Source organism: Elgaria multicarinata, chromosome 3 (assembly GCF_023053635.1).
Source record: "Elgaria multicarinata webbii isolate HBS135686 ecotype San Diego chromosome 3, rElgMul1.1.pri, whole genome shotgun sequence".
NCBI lineage: Eukaryota > Metazoa > Chordata > Lepidosauria > Squamata > Anguidae > Elgaria > Elgaria multicarinata.
Genome location: NC_086173.1, coordinates 151,372,412 through 151,384,269, shown reverse-complemented (window position 1 = coordinate 151,384,269; position 11,858 = coordinate 151,372,412). Strand labels below are relative to the sequence as shown.

The 11,858-nt window shown below is 46.6% G+C and overlaps 1 pseudogene; it reads left to right on the top strand.

Annotated features, from left to right (window-relative positions):
• Window positions 1-578: 578 nt before the first annotated feature.
• Window positions 579-4,904, top strand: LOC134395554 (tubulin alpha-4A chain-like; annotated as a pseudogene).
• The last annotated feature ends 6,954 nt before the right edge of the window (window positions 4,905-11,858 follow it).

The window sequence follows — 11,858 nt, the reverse complement described above, 5'->3', positions numbered from 1 at the left end:
CTGTCAGGTCTCCCCTCAGCCTCCCTTTTTCCAAGCTGAACAATCCCAGCTGTTGTAACCTCCCCTCGTAGGGGAGATGCTCCAGTCCCTTGATTATTTTAGTTGCCCTTTCCTGCACTTTTTCCAGCTAGTCCCCCCTGTCAGCCGTGGTAGCTCACTGGGTGGTTTTGGGGCCTGTCACAGACCCTCAGCCCAACCTACCTCACATAGCAGTGATTGTTGTGAGGATAAAATGGAGAGGAGGACCTTGAATTCCTTGAAGAAAAAAAGGCAGGATATAAATGCAATAAATAAATAAAAATAAAATAAATAAGCTATTGGGTCTGTATTGCCCTTTTAAGACCAGGTCTTCCCCAAATATTTTGCATTACTACTGTGAGGTTTGCAGCCAAACTCAAAGGAAGCATGGAAGTCTGAGGCGGATGGCAAATGCTATCATTGTCCTTGCTGATCGACCCTGTGAATTGTTTCTCCCATTGTTTTCAAGGTAGCTATAAAGAATCCAGCAAAAGCTGATGGTGGTAGAGGCTTCCAGTTGGGTTGGGTTTGCTTCTAAGAACTTAACCATTTTTCTCACAATGAGGGAGTGCCTCTCCATCCATATTGGTTGGGCTGATGTTCAAATGGGCAATGCCTGCTGGGAACTGTATTGCCAAAAACATGGCATCCTGCCTGATGGTGCCATCCTGAATACCAATGTAGCAAGCCAAGTGGATTCATCTTTCGAGACCTTTTTCTGTGAAAGGGGAGCAGGAAAGCACGTCCCCAGAGCAGCGTTTGTAGATCTGGAACCAACAGTTGTAGACGAAATTCGTACTGGGCGATACTGCACACTCTTCCACCCTGAGCAGCTGATCAGTGGCAAAGAAGATGCTGCCAACAACTACGCCCGGGGTCACTACACCATCGGGAAGGAAATCATCGACACGGTCCTGGATCGCATTCGTAAAATGGCTGACCAGTGCAGTGGCCTCCAAGGGTTTTTGATCTTCCACAGCTTTGGAGGAGGCACAGGGTCCGGCTTCACATCTCTCTTAATGGAAAGGTTCTCGGTTGACTTTGGAAAGAAATCCAAGCTGGAGTTCTCAGTATAGCTTGCCCCACGGATCTCCACTGCAGCGGTGGAGCCCTACAACTCCATCCTGACCACCCACGCCACCTTGGAGCACTCGGAGTGCTCCTTCAAGGTGGACGAAGCCATCTACGACATCTGCAACCACCCTGCCTACTGCTTGCTCTGGCCCACCCACCACCAACATGCAGCCCCCAAACAGATTACGCTTGAGGGAATGCAGCCCTTGATAGAAAAAGGGTTTGCCCGCCTCTGGTCTAATGGTAGGGCCGGGCCTGCCAGTTGTTATGTTCTGAGAAGCAGTCCAAGAGGCCAAACCCAGACATGGCTTCTGAACCAGCCACACACCCCACCCTTTGCATCTACTGGCCTGGCCCGTTGGTTGATCTCGGCATTGTTCTTTTTATTTTATTTTTGTATTTATTTGTTGCATTTATATCCTGCCTTTTTCCTCCAAGGAACCCAAGGCGGTGTACATAAACCTCCTCTCACAACAACCACTCTGTGAGGTGGGTTGGGCTGAGAGTCTGCGACTGGCCCAGAGTCACCCAGTGGGTTTCCATGGCCAAGTGGGGACTAGAACCCGGTTCTAGGTAACTGATTCCACTGTCGCACTGCTCTAACATCCTGACTCCAAGTCCAACACTTTAGCCACTACTCCACACGGGCTCTTTTCTTTTCTTTTGTGAGTGGAGAGGAACAAGAAGGACACAAACATCCATCTGTCAGGGATGCTTTAAGGTAGATTCCTGCATTAAGCAGGGGGTTGGACTTGATGGCCTTATAGGCCCCTTCCAACTCTACTAGTCTATGATTCTATGATCAACCTGAACAGGAGCCTTTTGCTTCCAGCCAGCCATTTCTGACACTTTCCCTTCCCTCCCACACACAGTGGCTGTAAGCTTGGGGGCTTCCCAATCACAATATGCCTTGAATGCCAACCCACAAGGCCCAAAGTTCCCACTTCAGGGGAACGGAGAGATGAGAAACCCAACCTGGGCGGAGAGAGCAAATTCAGTCTCATGGCCTATTACCAAATTAACACGAGGAAGGAAATTGTTTCGTCATCACTTCCACAATAAGGGCTTCGGTTGCGCTGCAAACTCTGAAGCAGGCGCCTTCAGGCTTGCAAACAAGTTTTTTTAAATAATAATAATAATAATAATAATAATAATAATAATAATAATAATAATAATTTCCCACTGAGCCTGCAGAGTCTTCAGTTCTGTAACTGGGTGGACTCCTTTTCTCTCTGACTGTGCTCCCCAACTGTGGGTATGTTTTGTTGTTTTGGGGGTCCTGTGCTTCTGTCTTAGGGAGCAGCATGATTTGTAGTAAAATCTGTTAATATATCAAAATAAAGAATTAACAAAGTGGAGAAAGTCCCAGCTGCCTCACCTTTCCATTTTTTCAACTGCCTCACCTCCACCCGCTGCCCCCTGCACCAGTCAATAGCGTGCTGTCATTGCAAGAGAATGAGGAAAGGAGCTGGGTTTTTTATAACAATATTTAAAACGTTACAATTTGTGTCTTTATTTTCAATCTTTAAATACCAGTCAATAACAAAAGTTCTCCAGTTGACCAGATACAAAAGAAGGCAGGGCTCCTACAGCATTAACGGTTGTGATGAAGAGGGAATTTCACCAGGTGCTGCATGCACACAAATGACACCTGCTGAAATTCCCTTTTCTATGCAACTGTTAAAGATACAGGAGCCCAGTCCTCCTTTCCATAGGGTCACCGTACGTACACTGCAATCAAAATCTGAGGCCCTCCTCCAAGAGAGGTTCAGAGGATGGCTACAAGAGAGAGGGCCTTCTCAGTGGTGCCCCCTTCAATCGTGGAATGCTCCCTGCAACGAGCTCCATCTGGCACCAACACTGTTATTTTGGGGGGCCAAGTTTTAAACATTTTTTAAAACTTTTAAATTATTTAATGGTAAAGGTTTTCTATTATGGTTTACATTCTGTGTTCTGCTCAGAGGGCTTTGACTATTGGGTAATATAGGAAAGGAATGAATGAATGAATAGCTAGACGGACCTATGTTTGATGTTTGTTGTATGTGGACCATTCTGTTTAAATTTTAAGTGTACATATTTGTTTTAAGATTAAATATATTTTCTATGAATACATGAATTTATTTTCGACAGGCATAGTTACACCAATTTTTTTTTACCAGTTTCCTTAAACCTATTTTGCTTTCAGTTCTGCTCCTCCAACTCTACCACTAGGGTGACCACTCCTGAATTGTCAAAAAAAGAAAGAAAGAGGAAATACAACACCAAAAAAGAGAATAAAATATAATACCAATTTGCATAAATTTTGCATATGCTAATTTACATGTATAGGGGCAAATTTAGAGATAATTATTATAATCAATTAATACACCATAGTATGGAAGACTGTGGCCAGCCAGATGACCAAATCACGTGAGGTACTGGTTCCCTCCTATTCGGCCCTGGTTAGGCCTCATCTAGAGTATTGCATCCAGTTCTGGGCTCCACAATTTAAGAAGGACACAGACAAGCTGGATCGTGTTCAGAGGAGGGCAGCCAGGATGATCAGGGGTCTAGAAACAAAGCCCTATGAAGAGAGACTGAAAGAACTGGGCATGTTTTGCCTGGAGAAGAGAAGATTGAGGGGAGACATGATAGCACTCTTCAAGTACTTGAAAGGTTGTCACACAGAGGAGGACCAGGATCTCTTCTCAATCCTCCCAGAGTGCAGGACACGGAATAACGGGCTCAAGTTAAAGGAAGCCAGATTCCAGATGGACATCAGGAAAAACTTCCTGACTGTTAGAGCAGTACGACAATGGAATCAGTCACCTAGGGAGGTTGTGGGCTCTCCCACACTAGAGGCCTTCAAGAGGCAGCTGGACAACCATCTGTCAGGGATGCTTTAGGGTGGATTCCTGCATTGAGCAGGGGGTAGGACTTGATGGCCTTGTAGGACCCTTCCAACTTTGCTATTCTATGATTTTATGATTCTATGACCTGGGTGTTGTGCTCAGTCAGCTGCCCAGGTATTAACTCTTGATGAGCGACTTCAAGGCTCAGCTCTTGTTTTGGATGGAAGTATTTTTATACTGGAATTGGATAGGACAGCCCTGCAAACAGAGAACACCTTCAAAATACTGGGCATCCCTTCAAACAGAGGACTGTCCTCTGTGAAAGAGGACACATAGCCCACCCTACATCTTCTCCACACAGCCATCCTTTGGATCGCCCTCCTGTCTCCCCACTTGCCTTGCTTTTAAACACATATCAAGTCCTCGCTCTGACTTTAGTTGCCAGATATCAGGGTCTAACTTGAAATTTAAGGTTTTTGGACCAGAGGAATAAGTAAAATCCCAGGATGAGAGGGCAGAACTAAGTGAGCGGCTTTTTCTGCTTGGCATAAGTGTGTTTGTCATTTGGGGGGGGGGGGGTCCGCATGTCTGTCAGGTGCACCACCAGCCAAATGCCATCCTTTGCCCACCCACATCAAGTATGTGGAAGCCCCGCCCCTATTCCACCAGGCTTTAGCCCCTGATCTGCTAAGCACCTCCCATTAGGGCCCAAGCTCCTCCCTCTGCATCTTGGGATCTGAGCCTGAGGAGCCTAATCTTATCTGAGGCTTCTTGTTACATCTGCTAGGTGTAGGCAGAAGGTAGAACTCCAGAAATTTTGAACTTCAACTCCCAGAAGACCCTGCCAGCACAACCAATTGTCAGGAATGTTGTGAGTTGAAATTCAAAATCTCTGGAGATATACTTTCTGGCCCACCCGTGACATACGCCACGGGTATGATTATCCAATGCCTTCTAGCACTGGAAGTGACTCAAAGCTGAAACAGTAGAACTTCAGCATCCTGGAATGCCGCAAGCAAAAGTAGCCTGGCCTGTAAAAGCTACATTCTCGTGAGTCACATGAAGTTCTTTGGAGATCAGATAAGGAAAACCACACAAAGGTCTCTGCCTGATGGATTTGTGGATTCTCAGGACATTTCCAGATAATTTGGCTGGAGTCCAGGTGCACGAAAGAAGTCCGAAATGATCAGCAGCACTGATAACTGTGAGGCGATGAGGGTGGTCCAGCAACGCCTTCTCCAAAACAGTAGCTCCGACAGCCTGAGGTCATTACCGGCTGCACCCTGGAGGTAGTTTCTCCCGTGCTCCCGGTTTGGCTGCCAACATTACTTAACTCTCTCTGGTTGGAAGCAAACGGGCTTTAAAAGTGGCTAGCTTTGGCTGGATTCGTGGGCAAAGAGCTGAATCACACCAGCCTTATAGTCTGCATTCATGGCGCATTGCATGAAAAGGACTCACTTGACGTCTACGTTATAGTCTGCTTTCGGGGCGAAGGACTCCGATGACGTGCAGCATGTCCAGCTGTGATCATGGGTCTTCCCCTCCCTCTTGGCGACGTATTTTGCAACGTGGAAAGAACGGTTCTTTTCTTGAGCTCCAAGCGGCCACTGGGGGCGCAGAGGGATGAGGAGGAGCAAAGCCACCTCCCTCAGCAGCCCCGAGCGTTGCGGAGGATGGAGCAAGAAGACAAGGAGCAGGGTCTCCATCGGCAGCTCCCAAGCAGAGCGCACGGAGCCCAGCCCAGCCCAGCCCTCCCGGGGCGTGCGTTGGTGCAGGGTGAAGGCTAGTGTGATGGAGCTCAACAGCAACAACAACGGTATGGGATAATTCGAGGGAGAACCAGAATAAAAGTGCAGGTGGGATGAAGTTTAAATAATCCCATGGGGTCTCCCTCCATCAGCGGGCCTGCTCTGCTGAGGCCTGCCCTGTGCTCTCTTTCAATGTTTGTTTTTAAACAACTTTACTATAAATCTTATACACTGTCAGGGAGAGGATAGGCTGTTGCTATGCCGGCACAAGAGCCACCAAATCCTATGCACCCACCCACACCCACGGGAACGACAACACATATACCAGAAAATCACAAAACGGTGCAAAAACAATACACATAACTTCCGTAGAACCACCACCAATGCCCACCAATTGGGCTATCGCAGCAACAATATCCACACCTGAAGGAAGCCGATGAGTGCATTTGGACAGGCACACACATTCCTCCCTGCCTCACAACACACACGCACAACAATGACCCCGTTCCGTTCCATGAGTTCTGATGGCCAGGGCTAGCGTCAAGGGTCGGTAGGGTCAGGCACCTGCCCAGGGCCCCCACACAACAGTGGCAATAAAAGGGAGGCCTACCGGCTCACTGGCTCTTGGCCACACAAGCAAGCAGGTGGTAGCAAGAATAAGGAAGAGGAGGAGAGCTTGGAAACAAGATGGTAAGAAAGTAGACTCCCTGAGGGAGGAGCCCTACTGAAGAGGCGGTGCCCAAGGGCTCCCAAAAACCTGGAGCCCTGGCTGCAATGGCCCTGCGACTGCATGTCTGCCAGGGTCCCTTGGAAAAAATTTGGGATGTGCTCCGCTTCTTCTTGAACCGGAGAAGCAGGAGCGGAGTGGGGGGCTTCGCCTACCCTTAAGGCGGAGGCGAAGAGGATTGGGGGGCCGGCGGATCGAGGCGAAGAGGATCGCCTCAATCTGGAGCTTCGCCTGAAGGTAAGTGGGGGGGGGAGGGGGACTAATCTGGCGCTGCTGGCGGCGCCATCCATGCGGCGGTGGCAGCACCAGGTAAGGGAGCAGGGAGGAGGGACGCTTACCTTCCTCCATCGCTGGCTTCAATTGAGGCCCCGGTTGAAGCTGGAAGTAAAGGCCGAGGCCTCTTCCGGCTTCAACCGGGGCCTCAATTGAATCCCGCAATGGAGGAAGGTAAGGGGGTGGGGTGGGGGGGTGGTTTCTCTGGCGGCGGCAAAGAGGATCGGGTCCGATCCGGATTTTCCGGATCGGGCCATGAAGTGGATTGGGGGGTCCGTGCACACCCCTAGAAAAAATCCCTCCATGCCACACACGACTTGCAAGCATGGCTTTTGAGCGCCACACCCATAGGGAAGAAAGGGAAGGCCCACCAAGGCCAATCCCACGTAGCTCCCTGGACAGGAGGCCTGCAGAGCGCAGGAAGGACACACAGCCCTCCTTGAGACTAGGTGAAGGCTTTTTTTTTATTCTCTCAATATTTTAACAGTCTATAAATTAATTTTAACTTTGCTGTTTTAAATTTGTATTTTAAATTTGTATTTCTGCACTGCTGCTGATTTTATCCTGTTTGTGCTTTTATATTGTATTTCATATTATGGTTTTATACTGTTGTTTTATACTTTGAAGGGTTTTAATTTTTGTGAACTGCCCAGAGAGCTTCAGCTATTGGGTGGTACAGAAATGCAATAAATAAATAAATAAATAAATAAAGGCCTTTTGGGGGCTCTCTTGATTTCCCTGGAGCCCCAATTTCGGTTTGCTTTCGTGAGCCGAGCTAAGGGCTTTTCCTCCAAAAACCTGGGAACTTTCTCGGGTTCCCCCCCTTCCTCCCTCCTTAAATTGTCATTTATGCAAATTACAGCTGAAATTTGTACAATGAGGTTGTAATATAATTTTGTGCAAATTTGCACAACTTAAGCAAATTACAGCTGAAATGTGCCCAAATTAAAACCTGAAAATCCACGAGCTGACCCGACTCCATACAAATTGAGTAGCTCACGAGTAAGTGATCCAGAGTCTGGGGAGCGAGCATAAAATCCTTCTGGGAAGAAAGTGGTGCAAACCAGTGCAGAATCATTGTAAAAGGGGAGCACGCTGCACAGAGAGACAAGAAAAGCTACCGCTGAAATATCCACACATATTCACTCTTAGGCTACCAATGACATTCCAAATGGATCCTGCACGAATACCCATCTGAATGAAGGCCTGAAATGTTCTTTTCAACCTTTGCACTCAAAGATTGAAGTGGAGTAAGATTAGCTTATCAGAGAAAGGGCTATTGAGCCAGTGACACCAGGGCCGGTGCCAGACTATTTTGCGCCCTAGGCAAGGTGAGCTACTTTCACACACACACCCCAAAATGCCAACTTTGATTTTTACGAACTTATGTTTCCTGAAAAAAATAAGAAGCACAAAACTTGAAACTGCTAAATTTATTTTAAAGTGCAAGAAATATGTCATGCCAATTATAGCAAACAAATTGGAAAGGAACGTCTATTGGTCTAAAATGCATTATTTAATAGGAATATCACCTCCAAATCATCCCCCCAACTCACACACACACGTAAACACACACTCAGCATCACTCACTCCAAACAAACACACGCAAGAATACATGCATTCACTCAAAGACCCCATGCACCCCATACACCCATACATTCTCTCTCTCTCTCTCTCTCTCCTGGGCGCGTTCCAGAAGTCCGAACTTGGAGCCGCCCCACCCCAGCGTCCCTGGCTTCGCTTCTGTTGGGTGGGCGCAGGGCGCCATCTCACCCACCCAGGCCCAGCTGAATCCTCGGGCCGGGCCGGCTCACAGCCAACGCGTGTGAGTGCTGCACTGCGCCCGGCGCCCCTCTTAGCTTGTTGCTCTAGGCGGTCGCCTGAGTGGCCTCTATGGTAACACCAGCCCTGAGTGACACACACAATCTGAGCCACGTCTGTTGTTCCTCTCCTGAAACCTAATGTTTGTATCTGTGAGGACTATAAAGACACTATAAATAAGGCACTAGAACAAAATACATACCCAGTGCTTTCTATTATCAGTTATTGTCTGCCCTGGCAGGACGGAAGAAATTTGCCAACCTCACTCAAGCTTACTATCAGCTGATAGGCCTCCGATGCCCAAATTATCATCACACGTCAAAGAGCTTTGATGTGAAGCACCACCAATTTGGAATTTCAGTGGCACCAGGGATTTTTCAGGGTTTCATATAAACACTGCTAGCGGGGATGATTGTTCCCTGTTTTGATGATGTCTTAATCATGGCTTCATCTGATGAGCAACTCACAGAAGAACTCTAAGCTGTCCTACTGAAGTTTGATGAATCATGGTCAAAAAGGAGATATGTCAGCTGGGAATTTCCAGTATCACCTTCCTGAGGTAGCAAACTGAGGCAGCTGGTATTAATCCGAGAGTAGATAAGGTAAAGGCAATTCATGACGCTCCTAGACCAAAATGCAGACGGGATCTCCAAGCATTCCTAGAACTGTTAAATTTCTATCACGTATTTTTGAAAAACAAAGCTCCCATAGCACAACCCCTTCATCGCTTCCTGAATAAGGGCACTCCACGGAAGTGGGCTCGCCAACGTGAAGTAGCATTTCGCAATGTCAAGGAGCTACTAACTTTAGACTTGGTTTTTGCTCACAAGATGAGCAGAGATCTCTGCCCTTTACATGTGATGCCTCACATTTTGGATTGGGACTGTCCTCACTCACATGCTACCAGATTATTTTTTATTTATTTATTTACATACCACCCTCAATGTACATGGTGCTGTATGTAGTCATTAAAAGGAAAAAAAGTTAAGGATATACGCATAAATTAAAATTTAATACATATAAAATTGAATTATTAATACTTTCAAAGAGCACTCCTAGACATTAACAGATAAAGTGATGGAATGAAAACAGTGTTCATTAGACTCTGGCCATATGCGTTTCGACTTGTTAGTGTACATCAGTGGCCCAATCACTAAAAATATACAGAAAAACATTTGTTAGTGCCTTAGATAGAAGCAAAAGAACTTTATCTTTTTTATCTCTCTTTTCCTGTTCGAATAACATATACATGAAGCCGCTGGGGGAGGTTATCCAGAGATGTGGACTGAGGTGTCATCAATATGCGGATGGTACCCAGCTCTACCTTTCCTTTTCATCAAACCCAGGTGAGGCAGTGACTGTTCTGAACCAGTGCCTGGGCACGGTAATGGACTGGATGAGGGCTAACAAACTGAGACTCAATCCAGACAAGATGGAGGTACTGTTAGCAGGTGGTTCATTTGTCCGGCGAGGTGATGTTTGCCCTGTCCTGGACGGGGTTGCACTCTCCCTAAAGGATCGGGTCCGTAGTTTGGGGGTGCTCTTGGATCCAGAACTGTCACTTGAGGCACAGGTGAACTCAGTGGCAAAGAGCACCTTTTATCAGCTTAGGCTGATATACCAACTGCGCTCTTATGTGGACAGAGATAGCCTAGCTACAGTTATCCATGCTCTGATAACCTCTCGTTTGGATTACTGTAATGCGTTATATGTGGGGCTGCCTTTGAAAACGGTCCGGAAGCTTCAGCTGGTACAAAACAGGGCAGCCCGTTTACTAACAGGGACTGGCTGGCGAGATCACATTACGCCAGTCCTTTTACAACTTCATTGGCTGCCAGTCCAGGTCCGGGCCCGATTCAAAGTGCTGGTATTGACATTTAAAGCCCTAAACGATTTGGGGCCAGGTTATTTGAAGGAACGCCTCCTCCCATATGTACCTACCCGGACCTTAAGATCATCTACAGGGGCCCTTCTCCGTGAGCCCCTGCCAAAGGAAGTGAGGCAGGTGGCTACTAGGAGGAGGGCTTTCTCCGCTGTGGCACCCCGGTTGTGGAACGAGCTCCCCAGAGAGGTCTGCCTGGCGCCTACACTGTACTCCTTTCGTCGCCAGCTGAAGACCTTTTTATTCACTCAGTATTTTAACACTTAATTTTAACTTAAATTTAAATTTTACTGTTTTAACTCTGTATTTTAACCTTATATCAATTTTGCTGTGTGGTTTTATCCTGGTTGTGCTTTTTATACTGTATTTTGTATTTGTGTTTTTAACCTCTTGGTTGCTTTATGATGGTTTTAATTTTTGTGAACCGCCCAGAGAGCTTCGGCTATTGGGCGGTATAAAAATGTAATAAATAAATAAATAAATAAATAAATAAACAAACAAACTTTTTTTGGACCTACCTAAGCTGTGGAGTACTCAGCAAAAGTTTTTCAAAAAAAGGGGGGCTGACTTAAGTATTCCCAAAATAAGGGATTTATACGCCACTCCCCAAATTGATAGATAGAATGCAACCTGAAATAAAAAATGAAGTACTTAATTATACCTTTACTCTACAGGAGTGCAAAAACATATTTACCAAAAATAAAATAAGGAGTACTCACAGGCGTTTTGGTTTGGCCTCAACTCTAGTGCATGATAAGGTACGCCTGAGGTAAGAAATCTAAAGCGAGGCTTCCTTTATACCTGACTGATTAGGCATATAATCAGTCCAGTAGGAGACCAGGCCCTCAGGGGTGAGTACCATGGAGGAGAAGGACTCTACCTCAGAGGTGGAGACAGGAAGTCCCAACCTAAATAGAGAGACATCACCTGAAAAGAGAGAAACTTCGAAGGAGTGCTAGGGCACATCTACTTGCACATAGAAGTCTTGTTCACAAGGAGGACTATTACAGCTGCAGTTACTAATCGTTCACAACTGAAGCTTGGGTGTGGCCCTGACAGCCTCTGCATAAAAACAGCCGTGTAAGGCTGAGAGAGTTGCTAGAAACAACACCAACCAGACCTTCCTGAATCCAGCTTTGCCTGCCTTGTCTCTGAGGCCTAATATACCAGAAAACACATGCAGAAGCATTTTTCAGCTTTTATCAGAATTATCATGAAATTGTCTTTGGTCCACCAGCGGCACGGGTAGTGGCATAGACACTACCTAAAAAACCGTGTTCACAAGTCACATGGATCACTTTAAACCACCTTACTTTGGGGTTGGGTGGGTGGAATCTCAGCAGTTTATTTATTTTATTATTGCATTTATATCCAGCCTTTTTTTCCTGCAAGGAGCCCAAGGTGGTGTACATAATCCTCCTCCTTTCCATTTTATCCTCACAACATCAACCCTGTGAGATGGGTTGGGCTGAGAGTCTGTGACT